General features: G+C 37.3%; 1 long non-coding RNA gene across 1 annotated transcript; it reads left to right on the top strand.

Annotated features, from left to right (window-relative positions):
• Positions 1 to 12,125: 12,125 nt before the first annotated feature.
• On the top strand, positions 12,126 to 15,921 carry LOC129350602 (uncharacterized). Its single transcript, XR_008604062.1, has 2 exons — positions 12,126 to 12,354; positions 12,952 to 15,921. It is a non-coding gene; the product is annotated as an uncharacterized LOC129350602 (long non-coding RNA).
• The last annotated feature ends 1,418 nt before the right edge of the window (positions 15,922 to 17,339 follow it).

Consider the following 17,339-nt stretch of genomic DNA (forward strand, 5'->3'; position numbering starts at 1 on the left):
CATCATCCATCCATCCGTCCGGCCGTCCATCCATCCATCATCCATCCATCCATCCATCCATCCATCCATCCATCATCCATCATCATCCATCCATCCATCCATCCATCCATCCATCCATCCATCCATCGTCCGTCCGTCCGGCTGTCCATCCATCTATCATCCATCATCCATCCATCCATCCATCCATCCATCATCCATCCATCCGTCCATCCGTCCATCCATCCATCGTCCGTCCGTCCGGCCATCCATCCATCCATCCATCATCCATCCATCCATCCATCCATCCATCCATCGTCCGTCCGTCCGGCCGTCCATCCATCCATCATCAATCATCCATCATCCATCCATCCATCATCCATCATCCATCCATCCATCCATCCATCATCCATCATCCATCCATCCATCATCCATCCATCCATCTTCTTCCTCTTATCCGGGGTCGTGGAGGCAGCAGATGAAGCAGGTCATTCCAGACGTTCCTCCTCCCAGCAACACTTTCCAGCTCTTCCTGGTGGATCCTGAGGTGTTCCCAGGCCAGATGAGATATATAATCCCTCCAGTGAGTTCTGGGTCTACCCCGGGGTCTCCTCCCAGGAGGACCTGTTCAGAAAACCTCCAGAGGAAGTGTCCATGGAGGATCTGAATCAGATGTCCAAACCACCTCAACTGGTTCCTTCAGAGGTGAAAGATCAGCAGCTCTACTCCGAGCTCCCTCTGGATGTCTGAGCTTCTCCCTCTATCTCTAAGGCTGAGTCCAGACATCCTACGGAGGAAGCTCATTTCAGACGCTTGGATCCACAATCTCATTCTTTGGGTCACTATCCAGAGCTCATGACCATTGGTGAGGGTTGGAACGTAGATGGATGGTAAACTGAGAGCTTCTCCTTGAGGCTCAGCTCCCTCTTCACCACAACGGTTCAGTACAACGCCTTCATTACTGCTGATGCTCCACCAATCCTCCTATCCATCTCAAGCTCCATTTCCCCATCACTCCTGAACAAGATCCTGACATACTTGAACTCCTTCACTTGAGGAAGCAACTTCCCCCCAACTCAGAGGGAAAAATCCACCGGTTTCCATCAGAGAACCATGGCCTCAGACTTGGAGGTTCTGATCCTCATCCCCACTGCTTCACACTCAGCTGCAAACTGCTCCAGTGCTGCTGAAGGTCTGAGGAACCAACAGAACCACATCATCTGCAAAAAGCAGAGATGAGATCCTGAGGTTCCCAAACCAGACACCCTCCTCACCCCAGCTGATCCTTGAGATCCTGTCCATGAAGACCACGAACAGGATCAGAGACAAGGGAGAGCCCTGGAGGAGTTCAAGACCCACTGGAAATGAGACACAGCTCTCACTTTGGTTGTACAGGGACCCAATGACTTGTATCAGAGAGCCTGGTACCCCATACTCCCTCAGTACCCCCATACTCCCTCAGTACCCCCATACTCCCTCAGTACCCCCATACTCCCTCAGTACCCCCATACTCCCTCAGTACCCCCCACAGAGCCCCTCAGGGGACACAGTCGTAGGCCTTCTCCAGATCCACAAAACACATGTAGACTGGCAAAAGAGATGATTGTTTTGTTGTGGCTGAAAATCAAAACCAAACATTCTGAAAACTGCTTCATTGTGTTTTAGAGGTTTAGTTTTTAGAAAGTCTGGATGTGTTGAACCGTTTCCATGATTTGCTGCTGAACTGAATCAGTTTCTGTCAACTCAGAGGAACATTAATAAAATGTTCAAACAACGTGAGAAAATCCTTTAAACAGCGTCCTGATGAAGACGAGGGTCGGCCTTCATCATGTTAGACGTCATTAATGATGGAACTTGCTGATGGTTTTAATGAATAATTCATCACAGATTAACACACCAGAGGAAGAAGATGATCTTCATCTTCATCACCTGAGCTTCATGTTTCATCAGCAGGCAGAAAACATTAAACCAGATTCTTCAGCTCACAGGACAGACTGCTACAGTCAGGACAAAAGTGATAAATATTAGAATTAACAAGTAAAAAACTGTAATTAAATGAAATGTTTCTCTATTAAATTTTACAATACATACAACATGCCATAAAAAATGACAGAAATAGACTCAGAATTTATGTGTCTAATGTGAAACGACATATTTTTAAAATGTATTTACATGTAAAAACAAATATTAGATTTGAAATGATCCAAAATTAACATTACAGCAGTAGTAGTGAGTTGTTTCACAGTTTTATAGTAGATAAACTCATAATAATAATAATAATAATAATAATAATAATAATAATAATAATAATAATAATAATAATAATAACAATAATTATTATTATTATTATTATTATTATTATTATTATTATTATTGCTATTATTACTATTATTACTATTATTATAATCCATTCCTTTGCTTTGAATAAGTCTGCTGAACTTGTGTGAGGGATTGTTGTGTTTGAATGTATTTTCTTGTGATTTAAAACCCGATTTGTCCAATAACTAAAATACAAACTGACATTTCTGAGCAGATTTCTTCCTGCAGATCAAAAGTCTTCATTAGAAATTCTAATAACTGAACTATTTATAGGTGCATCAGTGGCTCCATCTGAGGAGGCTTTAGGATGAAACTCCTTCTCCTGGCGTTTCTTCTCCTTTTCTTCTGATTTCTCTTCGTATTGACGGTGCTAACATCTGGCAGAAACTCCGTCGCTTCGTCTCAGGAGGACTGAATCAGATTAAATTCAGTCACTGATCGTTTCCTTAATGAGGCACTGTAATTTATCTGAGAGGTGGCTGAAAACGGACCGTCCTCCTGGTTAACGGAGGTTTAATCTGTTCAGGTGCCTTCATTTTAATTCTGTCTCTTTTCTAAAATATGCAACAAAGAGGAGGTTTCATTAAATATGGATACAGAAGGTGTGTTAATGAAGGAGCACATCTGTTCAGGAGGAGCCACTAATGCAGAGCAACCAGGAGATTAAACAAAGCTGGAGCTCACTGCCTCGCTTTATTAGAATAACGTAAAATACTGGAGCTCACTGCCTCGCTTTATTAGAATAACGTAAAATACTGGAGCTCACTGCCTCGCTTTATTAGAATAACGTAAAATACTGGAGCTCACTGCCTCGCTTTATTAGAATAACGTAAAATACTGGAGCTCACTGCCTCGCTTTATTAGAATAACGTAAAATACTGGAGCTCACTGCCTCGCTTTATTAGAATAACGTAAAATACTGGAGCTCACTGCCTCGTTTTATTAGAATAACTTAAAATACTGGAGCTCACTGCCTCGCTTTATTAGAATAACGTAAAATACTGGAGCTCACTGCCTCGTTTTATTAGAATAACGTAAAATACTGGAGCTCACTGCCTCGCTTTATTAGAATAACTTAAAATACTGGAGCTCACTGCCTCGCTTTATTAGAATAACTTAAAATACTGGAGCTCACTGCCTCGTTTTATTAGAATAACGTAAAATACTGGAGCTCACTGCCTCGCTTTATTAGAATAACATAAAATACTGGAGCTCACTGCCTCGTTTTATCAGAATAACTTAAAATACTGGAGCTCACTGCCTCGTTTTATTAGAATAACTTAAAATACTGGAGCTCACTGCCTCGTTTTATTAGAATAACTTAAAATACTGGAGCTCACTGCCTCGTTTTATTAGAATAACTTAAAATACTGGAGCTCACTGCCTCGTTTTATTAGAATAACGTAAAATACAGGAGCTCACTGCCTCGTTTTATTAGAATAACTTAAAATACTGGAGCTCACTGCCTCGTTTTATTAGAATAACGTAAAATACTGGAGCTCACTGCCTCGCTTTATTAGAATAACGTAAAATACTGGAGCTCACTGCCTCGCTTTATTAGAATAACTTAAAATACTGGAGCTCACTGCCTCGTTTTATTAGAATAACTTAAAATACTGGAGCTCACTGCCTCGCTTTATTAGAATAACGTAAAATACTGGAGCTCACTGCCTCGTTTTATTAGAATAACTTAAAATACTGGAGCTCACTGCCTCGCTTTATTAGAATAACGTAAAATACTGGAGCTCACTGCCTCGCTTTATTAGAATAACTTAAAATACTGGAGCTCACTCCCTCGCTTTATTAGAATAACTTAAAATACTGGAGCTCACTGTCTCGCTATATTAGAATAATTTTTTTAAAAAGCTGGAGCTCACAGTCTCATTTTACTAAAATAGTTTTAAAAAACTGGAGCTCACAGTCTCATTTTACTAAAATAATTTTAAAAAACTGGAGCTCACTGTCTCATTTTATCAGAATAATTTAAAAAAAAGCTGGAACTCACTGTCTCATTTTACTAAAATAATTTTAAAAAACTGGAGCTCACTGTCTCATTTTACTAAAGTAATTTTAAAAAACTGGAGCTCACTGTCTCATTTTACTAAAATAATTTTAAATAACTGGAGCTCACTGTCTCATTTTACTAAAATAATTTTAAATAACTGGAGCTCACTGTCTCATTTTACTAAAATAATTTTAAATAACTGGAGCTCACTGTCTCATTTTACTAAAATAATTTTAAAAAACTGGAGCTCACTGTCTCATTTTACTAAAATAATTTTAAAAAACTGGAGCTCACTGTCTCATTTTACTAAAATAATTTTAAAAAACTGGAGCTCACTGTCTCATTTTACTAAAATAATTTTAAATAACTGGAGCTCACTGTCTCATTTTACTAAAATAATTTTAAAAAACTGGAGCTCACTGTCTCATTTTATCAGAATAATTTTAAAAAAGCTGGAACTCACTGTCTCATTTTACTAAAATAATTTTTAAAAACTGGAGCTCACTGTCTCATTTTACTAAAATAATTTTAAAAAACTGGAGCTCACTGTCTCATTTTACTAAAATAATTTTAAAAAACTGGAGCTCACTGTCTCATTTTACTAAAATAATTTTAAAAAACTGGAGCTCACTGTCTCATTTTACTAAAATAATTTTAAAAAACTGGAGCTCACTGTCTCATTTTATCAGAATAATTTTAAAAAAGCTGGAACTCACTGTCTCATTTTACTAAAATAATTTTTAAAAACTGGAGCTCACTGTCTCACTTTATTAAAATAATTTAAAAACAGCCACAAATCTGCAGCAAATCTGAAAATGAACAGGAGTTATTCTGTCCAAATGTGCTGTAAATGGTTTTTAATTGAAAGACATTGTATTTTTAAAGAAATCTAATAACATTATTAGATGATTTAGTCATTAGAGCCGCTCCAAATAACACTGGAAACACTAATAAAGGTGGAATTATTCAGGTGGAATCATGATTAAATTACAGTTTACTTTGAGCATCACTAATCTGACTAGATTTAGATCATTTTTAAGATGAAATATTCCTCGTAAAATGGCTTCATATGCTAATAAACCTAAATCAGAGCACTGTGCTGCATAAAATAATGATGGAAACGCTAATAAAGGTGGAATTATTGAAGTATAATCATGAAATTAATCAGAATTTTTCTGGGAAATTGCTGATTTTAGGATTTAAACCATTTCAAAGATATATTAGTTGTAACATGACCTAATATGTGAACAAACCTGAGTCTGTGCTGCAAGTTTGTAGCTTAAAAACCTTTTAATTTACATAAAAGCTCATTTATCAGCAGTAAAACCACCTGTGGGTCAGAAGTCAAAGGGAAAAAACAAAGAGAGAGGAATTAGTGGCATCGCCTCGTTAGAAAACGAGTCGATACGAAGCGTTTCTGTTTCTCCTGCTGCAGATTTACGCCTCTGCTACTGACCAGCATCAATCTGGAAATCTAGAAAACTCCACCGAGACGACAGGAGGTCGATACGCACAAGAAATACAAGAAATACACACACACCCTAATATACACAATAACACATTAACACCAACACACTCTAATACACAGACATTAATACACACACACGCACAATAACACACTCAAATATACACATTAAGACACACTGTCACACAACTATAATAATTATTGTATTAGTGTTATTTTAATATTATTATTATTTGCCATTATTATTGTATTTATAAAATAATTAATTCTTAACATTATATTATTATTATTATTATTATTATTTATTATTATTATTATTATTATTATTATTATTATTATTATTATTATTATTATTATTATTATTACAAATATATAACTACTGTCATATTATTACTAGTATTATTTTATATTTATAAAAAAATAAATAATTCTAAACATTATGTTTTATATATTAATATTGTTACTGTTATTATTTAAGTAATAATAATAACAAAACTAATAAGAAAAAAACAATGTATAACTTTAAAAAATCTTCAGTATCATTCAGAAGAGCTCTGAAATTTAATGTGAAATAAATCCTAAAAATAGAAATAAAGCCCTAGTGTTGATTAAAGTGCTGCAGCAGCAACACTAACTTCCTGTTTTATCTTCCAGAACCCAGTAGAAATCCTATAGATCTGGTATATTGTATAAATATTAACATTTTTTACACAGAAAAGTAATTTAATCCTGTCAGATATGTTGTTTTTTCATTATAAATTAGACCTAGCTGCTTTTAAAGACAGGTTATAAAATACACATTTACACTTCATTTTCTTAAAGATCTAATAAATATTCAGCTTCTAAACTTTAGTATTTCTATCTCCACTGAGCCTCTGCAGCTCATCCTGATCCTGAAATGAATCTTCTGCCCTCCACAGTTTCTAAAAAGCTCCAAATGACAGAAGCTCTCTGCTCCTAGCAGGACTTTCTGTTATACAGGAGAGGAGTTTCTCTGCTAAGAACTTGATCTGTGCATCAAAAACAGATGGAGATTAACCCTGGAAGTGGAATCATCATCCTCAACTCCAGCTTTCAGACACAAAACCAGCTTAGAGGACATCAAATAAACAACACAAGCAGATGTTTGGACACAGACATGCTGAAACTGAAAAGTATTAAACACGATATTTTACACTATTTAAAACAATGCATCTGGTTTTGTAATGTTGGAACATTAATCAGTCTGTTAACCCAGAATGGTGACTGAAGGATATTGGAGCAGAGGAATATGTAGGGATAGCCCATCAAATTTTATTCTTTTTTTTATCTGAATCTGATGCAAAATCCTAATTTGGAACCATTTTCTCATGTAATTTAATCAAATCAGTCCAATCTGTTCAACAGGCGAATATCTATACAATGGACTGTAGGGGTTTAGCTAACAAAAGGGCACCATGACAAAGACTGATGTGGTGGTTAATGACCTCTGACCAGAACTGATGTGTCTGAGATCAACTAGAACCATAACAGAGCTGCTTTAAAGCGCAAACCAGGTGTCTGCCGACTAAAACATTACAAATGTCTGCTGTGCTCAGTTTGTGTTATCAATTATTGAGTAAGAAAGTTATTCAAAACTTGCATCTGTATTATAGCTAGTGAGGGGCACCATGACAAAGCCTTCTGTGGTGCTTTATGACCTCTAGCTAGAGCTCACACATTTAGGACAAACTAGGATGAATTAGAACAGAAGTTTTCTGTATCTGATTCGTGTTGCCAGTTACTTGATTGCTAATGCTGCTAATTATTGGTTACGGATGTTATTCAGAGTTACATCACTAACATCCTGCCACTAATTCTACTCTATTTTCAACACCCGTGTGACGGCAGATGTAAACAAAGGTTGGACTTAGGTTTGTGCTGAGACTAATCAGTTAAAGGAAGAACATGCTCCAGTTCAGTTTCCATTCAGCCTGTTGAAACCAGTCGTGATGTGGTTTATCTGTCCTCTGCTTCTCCGTCTCTTATGACCTATTTTCTGACTCCCTCTCTTTCTCTTCTTTTTATTCTTCCTCGTTTCCCCCTCCAGTGCCAGAGATAATCTCTTCCCTCTTGCTTTGATCCCAACAAACCACAGCTGGAATAATTCCCAAAGCGGCTCGCCTCCATCCACTCGTCTCTGAGGAATCTGCTGAGTAAATGCCACTCAGGGCTCCAAACCACACAAACAAAAGCCTCAGCTCATGGTCAGCCGCCTCCACAATCACTGGAGAGTAATCCTGGCAATAAAGCCGACACTGGTAGAGGAAGGGGCCGCCGGAGGGCCAAAGCTGGCCTTAAGACGCTGCTGGTGAACATCCAGGATGATTTAAACCTCCGAGGTCAGACCAGGGCCGCTAAATAAAAGCTCTGGGTGCTTCCTGCATCACCAAAGATCCCAGCAGGGTCAAGAGCAGCGAGGAAACAAGTTAATACAGCGACACAAAGCAGGAGACTGAAGAACAACGTCTGGTTAAATCAAACCTCCAGCTTTCAGAGGTGGTTTCAGATCCTCTCTTCTCTCTGGTTCTATCCTCAACACTCATCTGTTCTATGGAGCAGAAAAATGAAGCTGCAGGAAAATTATCCAGACAATAAAATGTCAGATTTCACATTTTTTCAAGTGTTAAAATATGAATGTGTTTAAAAATGGTATTGCCACAGAATAAATCTTGTTCAGAACATAATCCTGATATCAAATGGTTTAAATGGGTTTTTTAGCCCTGAAAATTGTAGGAAACCTTTTAAAGCTGAGACTGATGGAAAAATAATCAATATTTCAGATATTTGATCATTGTGTTTGCCTTGATGATGGACCTGTCTTGGAAAACACATAATTTAGTCAGATAGATGAAGAATAGTGTCTGATTTCATGAAAAAACAAACAAAAACAACAAAATGACAATTTGAGAGGTCAAAAATTGAGAAAATATGTGAAATTATCAGTAAGACACGTAAAACTGACAAAAATTCAAGTAAAACTCACACAACCAAAAGATAACTTCAGAAAACACCAGTATTTACCCTGAAATGTAAACTCAGAAAACACATACAGGGTGTTTGATGGTTGAGTTTAGCCCTGATGACGGACCAAAAACACAGAGTTCAATTAAGTATATTAAGAATCGTGTCTGATTTCATGAATGAACAAACAAAAACAATAACAAATGACAGTTTCAGAAGTCAAACTTTGAGAAAATACCTGAAATTGAATTATTGAAACATGTAAAACTGAAAAAAAAATCCAAGTAAAATTGACACAGCTGAAAGAAAACTTCAAAAACTCCAGTATTTACTGAGAGCGTGAACTCATTCAGGACAATATCCATCAGAATAGACTAAATCCTCTCAAGGTTCCTCTGAATATTTGAGTGTTTTTCTAAAGGTGAGCACAGATTCAGTCCCTTTTAATCAAACCTCCTTCCTATGGTCCAGACCAGCTTCTAAAAATCTAAATGCTCTGAATAAGAACCTCAGATTGTAAGGAAACTCTGACAGGAATCTGATTTTTGCTGCAGGTTTGTTGGAGCAGAAGTCCTCCTGCTTCTAGTTCCTTCCTGCTCTCAGGTGAAGCTCTACAGCTGCAGGTTCTGCAGGCTGATTGACCGTGGATGTAAAGCTCCTGAGGTGCCTCCTGACTTTCTGGTACTTGTGGAAGTTGTGAGAGGAGGAGGCAGCGTGGGCGTATTTCTATCTGCTGGGCAGCAGGAATGAAGCTGTATTCTATATGAACAAAGCTGCAGTATAAGCGGCGTTGCATCAGCGTGGGCTGTTTATCAGATGTGAACCAGCCTCTTATCACATCGGATGTCTGCAGGCTGTGAGTGGGTTTGCACTAACTTCCCCCAAACTGACGACGACTGAAACAGAAAAAGAAACTTTTAGTTCTCAAGACTGGTTGCCCGCTGAGTGAACCCCAAAAGCTCAAATCCCATTTCTGCAGTGTGGAGGGATGGAAAAAGTAAAATAAACTGTGAGGAGAGGAGCTGAGCACAGGGGAAGGAGAGGCAGGAAGAGGAGGAGGCTGGCAGTCATCTTAGCAGATAAGAAATAAGCTCATATAGCTGGAAAACCTTCAACAAGGTGCAGATATAAATATATTAATGAGTGAAGATTCTACATTTATTAAAGAGGAAGACATCCGGAGGGCTGATGAATGACGCAGAGATTCATCTGCTTCTGTTCTTCTACTCATGCAGACATCTGTGAGCTTCTGTCACTCACAAGAACCACAAGAACCACATGCTCAGCTGAGAACAGAAGGCTGTATACTCTCAAAGACCATGCAAATCAGTTTGAAGTCACCAATGACTCCTGGAACTTTTCTACGATGGAATCATTGAAACATGTGAATCTTTGTCACACATGAACAATTCTGTCATAGATTTATTAAAGGTCTTCTGGAAATATGACAAAATCAGGGTCATAAATATACAAACAACAAATTGCATTATCAGCTTGCTGATGTAGAAAGTTGTGTTAATCAGATTTCTTGGTGATTTCAGTCGACTACAGCTGCTGACTCCTCTGATCCGGTTTAAATAGAACCATTAGATCCACTCAGACTCAAATACTACAGGGGAAAGCCTGAGGAGCTCAGCAAACATCTGAAGAAGGAAATCATCGACTAGAACCAGTCAGAAAGTCACTTGGAGCCATTTGAAAGCAGCTTCAGATCCAGAATCATCTTCATGGTCCAGGTGTGTTGCTGCTACCATCAGGAAGAAAACACAAACTACCACCTGCTGCTGAGAGACCACTGGTCAGGATGGTCAAGAGTCAACCAGGAACCATCAGAAAGCAGGTCTGAAGGAATGACAAGCTGCTGGAACACAACTGTCAGCATCCATAGGGTTCTAGAGGATCCGTGAAGAAGGAAGTTCTTCCTCTAGAAGCAGAACCTTAAAGCTCCACTCATCACATGGACAAAGAAAAGGTTCCAGAGGAAAGTTCTGCGGTCAGATGGAACAAAAACTGAAGGTGAGGCCTTCAACCCCAAGCACACCAAACCTACCATCAAGCATGGAGGTGGCAGTATCATGCTCTGGGCTTTCTAGAAGAGCTTCTGGACTGTTTTCAGACTGGATGTTGGACTGGTTCTGGACTTTCTTGGGACTGGTTTATGTTTGGTGCCAGTCTTGGTTCTCCAGGTTCTGGATGTGATTTAAAGTTGGTTTAGGATTTATTTGACTCTGGATCTGGTCCTGGATGAGGACTGGTTTCAGACTGTCTTGGGGGGACATCCAGAGTTGTTTAGGTTTGGTTTTGGTCCTGGTTTTAGACTTTTTTAGGACTGGTTTTAGACTGTATTCTGACTGGTTCTGAACATCTTTCTGAACTGGTTTAAGTTTGATTTTGGTCCTGGTTTTAGTCTTTTAGAACTAGTTTCAGATGGTCTTGGGAGGATCTTTTTTAACCCCAAGAACACCAAACCTACCATCAAGCTTGGAGGTGGCAGTATCATGCTCTGTGGAACTGGAGCTTTCCACAAAGTAAATGGAATAATGAAGAAGGAGGATCACCTCCACGTTCTTCAGGAAAACCTAAAACCATCAACAGAAGGTTGATCTTGGACACGGATGTTTCAACCAGACAATGGGCCCAAACACACATCAGACGTGGTAAAGAAATGGTTCCATCAGGCTGGAATGAAGGTTCTAGACTGGTCTCCCCAAAGTTCTGACTTAGACCCATCAAGAACCTGAAGAACCAAGTCAGAAAGACGACAAGTTTAGTGGAACTGAACCAATTCTGTCCAGAGGAGTCAAAGATAAACCAGAAGATTGAAACCAGAAGAACCAAATTGAGGTGGAAACGGACACATTTAACCAAATATTAACATTTCTGTTTGTTTATTTATGATCCAACAGATTTAGTCATATAAACTCTATTAAATCTATAAAAGAACCCAAACACATGCAAACTTTCCCCCTGCAAAGTTTGAGTCTAATGAGTGGATCTAATGGTTCTATTTAAACCGGATCAGAGGAGTCAGCAGCTGTAGTCGACTGGAATCACTAAGACACTAAGAAAATCTGATTAACACAACTTTCTACATCACCACAGCTGTTCATTGTTGCTGTTTGTATATTTTTTGTCATATTTCCAGACAACCTTCAATAAATCTATGAAAAAATAAAATTCATCATTGTTTTCATGACAAAGATTCACGTTTCAATGATTCCATCGTAGAAGATTCAGAGTTCTAGGAGTTGTTGGAACGTAAAGACTGTTGGTTGAATGAAAACTTCTCTTCTCTCCAGTGATTCTAACCATCTGATCCTGACAGCAGGTTTTGTTTTCATGTTTTAGCTGCAGAGCTTCTTTTTTTTAAATCAGTGTCTGTCAAGTCAAACTGGAAGAAGCATTTACATAGGCGCTACACTCAGCTGGGCGGAACCAATCTGCAGCTGCAGGTTTGCTACCGGCAGCATAAAATGGGACACACGCAGCACTGAGAGGGAAGGAGAATGAATGACCTCGCTCCAACAAAGTGGCTGTGAGCACAAGGATTTGCGGCAAACTGACTGTGCAGGACCTGCTTCATCTACGGAAATCCGGGTGGCGGCCGGTAAGAGCAGAACCGTGGGCCTAGGAGATTGTTTGGCCTGCCGATGTGAGCTGCTGTAAAAACGTGTTAGCAATAGCATTAGCATTAGCCACGGAGACCGGCGTTGGCCACGAGCAGCTGGTTGTTAATTTTCCTATGTCCGTATGCCATTTATTGCTGTGTGTTTGAAATTGCTCAGTTGGAAATAAGACTGCAGGCTAATTGGTGCTAATTAGAGGGTTTCCAGCTAAGGTTAAAAAACCAGTTAATTCATTCTGTTTGTAACGGTGGGTTTGTACTATGCACTTTATTTTATTTGGTTATTTATTGGATCTGGAACGGAATGCACTTTAAAAAGTCACTTTATGCACTTTAAATAATTTTAAGAATATGAATTAAGAAGTATAAAAATAATTTAAAAATGATTTAAAAGAAAAGAAAAAAGTCTGATAGAAATGTTAAGAGCAAAATTTGTTAAAATGTGATTGAAATCAACTCTTTACAATGCAGGTAAAATGAGTGGCATTTATTAGTGAGATAGAATTGTACGAGGGGAATGGCTGTTTTTATCTGCCGAATGCAATATTGTGAACATTGTTCTTTTGTGTTTGTTTAAAGGTTTTTCACCTAAACCTATCAACCAACCCTATCGACTAAACCTTTCAACCAAACCTATCACCTAAGTTGCCATCGTTGTATTTTATGACCATGGAACTATTGCAAAATAAAAGAGGAGGAAAAGAAAGCAACTGTCTGACTCATGAGTGGAGCCCAGCTCATAACCCGAGTAGATGAACATCCTTTTTCAAGTGGGGAAACTGCACACTGCACACTTATCCTCAGAAAATCATCAATGATAGACACGCGTCATTGAAAGTGGGGGAACACTTGACAGTGTCTAACAGATTATTCCAGAAACTCTTTAGTTTCAGTTTCGTCTCCCATGCCTCCACTCCAGCTTCATTCCTTTGTTTGCCGGCTGCCTATAGGCGTCTGGATTATTCATGAGCTCCATATTGTTTCTGGCCAATGCAGAAAACATGTTTTTCCTCCTATATTATCTTCATTCTTCATGCATTGTTCTGGTCTACAGTGAGCAGGTTAAACTGCAGGATGACTGCAGGTTACGGCATTAATCATTTATTCCATTCCACTTCAGCCTTTTCATATATTAATGCTAAACAATGTGCAGGAGATGTTTGGTTTGATTTCAGCCTCATGAAAATGTCAACATCATGTTCCTGCTGAGGTTATTTTTGACTTTTATGCCCACGGATGTTCATTTCTGCTGCAGGATTGTAAATAATTTAAGCTTATTTTACACATTTTCCCTGTTTTGGTAAATTACAGATAATAAAGTCAGAGAAAAAAAAAGCTTTTATTTACATGGTAAATAATGTCCACATCAAAATCTTTTTTTTTTTTTTTTTTCAAATAGTAACTTTTTTAAACAGTGTTTGACTGTAAAATATTTTTCAAACTGATGATTAATATTATGTTTATTAAAGATGGACTGCTGTTTTACAGATTTTTACTGTTTTGTTAAATTAGAGATAATTACAGTAAAATCACAGAAAAAGATTATTAATTGACATCTTAACTGACATGTTAACCCCTAAAAAACTGTAAATAATGTCCACATCAAAATATATGAATCGACTTTTTTCTTACAAAAGAAGACTTTTATTTATTTGAATTTACAGTGTTTGACCATCAAATATATATTTTAACTGTATTTAAATGAACAGAAAATATTTTTAACTGATATTTCAGATTTGAAATTATAGAAACAGAAATTATTTACATGTGTGTTAAAAATAAATAAAAATAAGTTCAAGCTGTACTGACCATCAGAAATCTGGATATTACATGTATGTAATAGTACCACTGTTTGCTTGTTTGATTTTACAGTTTTTGAATATTACCTGTAATTTAAAAAATAATTTACTATTATTTGACAGATTTTCTGTGTTTTGTTTACAGTTCACACATCATAAATCCCTGAAAAATATATTAATTTACATGTTATATACATGCACACACACACATAGATATGTATATATCTATGTGTGTGTGTGTGTGTGTGTCTATACACACAAATAATACTTTTATTTATTTCAAAAATATATCCTTTAAATATTTTTTAGAATGTTTGACCTCAAAATGTATATTTTAACTGTGTTAAAATCAACAGAAAACATGGTTGTTTTGCAGATATTTTCTGTTATGTGAAAGAAAAATTATGTATGAAAAGGAATGATTTGATAACCGATCACCAGATTAATTTGTTCTGTTTGACTGAAACCTGGTTGCAGCAGGAAGAATATGTTAGTCTAAATGAATCAACTCCTACTAGTCATACTAACTGTCATGTTCCTCCAATCACGGGCCGAGGAGGAGGAGTGGCAGCAATTTACCTCTCTAGCTTAAAAATGAACCAGAGACCTAAACCTAGATCTTACTCTGTCTCTCTAATCCAGATTTAAAAGCTCAGAAACCAGTTTTATTTGTTGTTGTATATCGTCCTCCTGCTCCTTACTGAGTTTTTATCTCAGTTCTCAGACTTTTTATCTGATTTAGTGCTCAGCTCAGATAAAGTCATTATTGTGGGTGACTTTAACATTCATGTTGACGTGGACAGTGACAGACTTACGACTGCTTTTAATTCAATATTAGACTCAATTGGGTTTTCTCAACATGTAAATAAACCAACTCATAGTTTTAATCACACCCTTGACCTCGTTGTGACTTATGGCATAGAAATCAAACAGTTAACAGTATTTCCCCAGAACCCTCTTCTTTCTGACCATTTTATGGTAACATTTCAATTTACAACAATAGATTGTACAGGAGTTAGGGTTTGTTCCTCCTCCAGAACGTTCATTTCCTCTCTGTATTTGAACTCCCAGAGGTTTTTTTTTCTGCAGCCACCAAACGTGTAATTAAAGCCCATTAATGCAGAGTTCATGCATGAATCATTTTCTATTAGCGGCCAGCAGCGTCTCCCTGAAGCCTTCTCTGATCGGGGTCGATGTCGGCTCTGAGGGTCAACTTCATTACCGTCTGAATTTCATCCATCCTTAACCTCCGACCTCCAGCGTCGACCTTCAGGACAGAGTTCCTCCTCAGCACCACGGGTTTGTAATCCGCCGTCCTGAAGACCCGACACCTAGGCGGTTTTATTCCCAGGAGGGGGCTGGCGTATAATTACCAAATAGAGCGTTGTCAGGAGCTGGTTCTGGTGGACTTCATGCCTTTGTGCTCGTCTGACAGCGGCATGGATGGAAGTGTGGAGGCAGCAGAGCCTGGAGAACATTAAAGATTCTGTTTAACCTCCAGTCACCGGACGGCTTCCTGTCAGCTGATTATGAAGCAGAAACATGGATTATACACTCTCGTTTTGTAAAGTTATCCCTCTTTTTCTCCTCTCTCATCTGTATTTTCAGCTCTGGTCAGCGGTCATTAACCACCGCAAAAGTCTTTGTCATGGTGCTCGTTGTTAGCTAAACTACATATCAAAATATGTATTTTTAAATACAAGAATTTATCCTACTTGATCCCGGCTTGTATTAAAAACATTAATGCTGATCAGAAGTCATTAAGTGTTCCAGAAGTCCTTGTCACGGTGCCAACTGTTAGCTAAAGTGGACATCAAAAATCTGTATTTTTAAATATTGCAATTTGAAAAAAAATACTCTGGTTGGAGGTCATTAAGCATCACCGAGGTGTTTGTCATGGTGCCTGTCGCTAGCTAAAACTGCATATTAAAAGTCTGTATTTCTGAACAACAGTATTTTGTCCTAATTGATCCCAGTTTATTCTAAACATGTTAGCTCTAGTAGGAACTTTAGCTAACAACAGGCACCATGACAAAGACTTCCAACCAGAGCTAATGTGCTCAGGATAAACTGGGGTCAATTAAGAAAAAAAAAAAAACTCTGGCTGGAGGTCATTAAGCATCACAGAAGTCTTGTCATGGTGCCCCTTGCTAGCTAAAACTACATATTAAAAGTCTGTATTTCTAAACAACAGTATTTTGTCCTAATTGATCCCAGTTCATCCTAAACATATTAGCTCTGTTCAGAAGTCTTTGTCATGGTGCCTGTTGCTAGCTAAACTACGCATCAAAAATCAGCATTTTTAAAAGTATTTTTTTGTATTGAAAATCACATTAACTCAATGTATTTAAAGCAGCAAAAAAATTTATGAATAAAAGTAATAATTTTACCATTATTTGCAGGAAAAAGGATATGTTTAGTAAAGATTTAAAAATGGTGTTTTTCTCTCCAAAAATAGTGAATTTTTTTTACAAACATTTGATGATAAAATGATACAGATTTACTACATTTAAATCTGCCAGAAATATCATTTTTAACAGATATTTGCCATTACTTGAAAAAAAAAATCTGTATATTATAGTACAGTTAAAAAACAGATAGTATCTGGTAAACTTAGGGGGAAAAAAGCATTCTCTTTAAGACTGTAAAAAAAAAAAAAGAAAAAGGCCAAACTACAAATAATCACCACTTCAGAAATATTCATTTGACACTTTTTATTCAAATCTGGCCAAAAATATAATTGTCTTACAGAAATTTGCTCCTATTTTCTTGAATATTATGTTTAATCTTTAGTCACTGGCCTCAGTTACTGCTTGTCAGCGAATTATGAAGTAGAAGTTCAGGCTCTATCTTCTGGTTTCATAATGTCAGAGATCATTAAACATCACAGAAGTCTTTGTCATGGTGCCCGTTGCTAGCTAAATGACATGTAAAAAATCTGTTTTTTTAAAAACAGTAATTTGTCCCAGTTGATCCCAGTTTATACTTATATAGCAACACTGGTTGGTTATTAAACATCACAGAAGTCTTTGTCATGGTGCCCATTGCTAGCTAAACTCTATGTAAAAATCAATATTTTTAAAAATAGTCTTTTTTCCCCATTGGTTCACTTTAAAATTACATTATCTCATTGTATTTAAAGCAGCAAAATAATCAAAAATAAAAATA

The sequence above is a fragment of the Amphiprion ocellaris genome, chromosome 15, assembly GCF_022539595.1.
Source record: "Amphiprion ocellaris isolate individual 3 ecotype Okinawa chromosome 15, ASM2253959v1, whole genome shotgun sequence".
Lineage (NCBI taxonomy): Eukaryota > Metazoa > Chordata > Actinopteri > Pomacentridae > Amphiprion > Amphiprion ocellaris.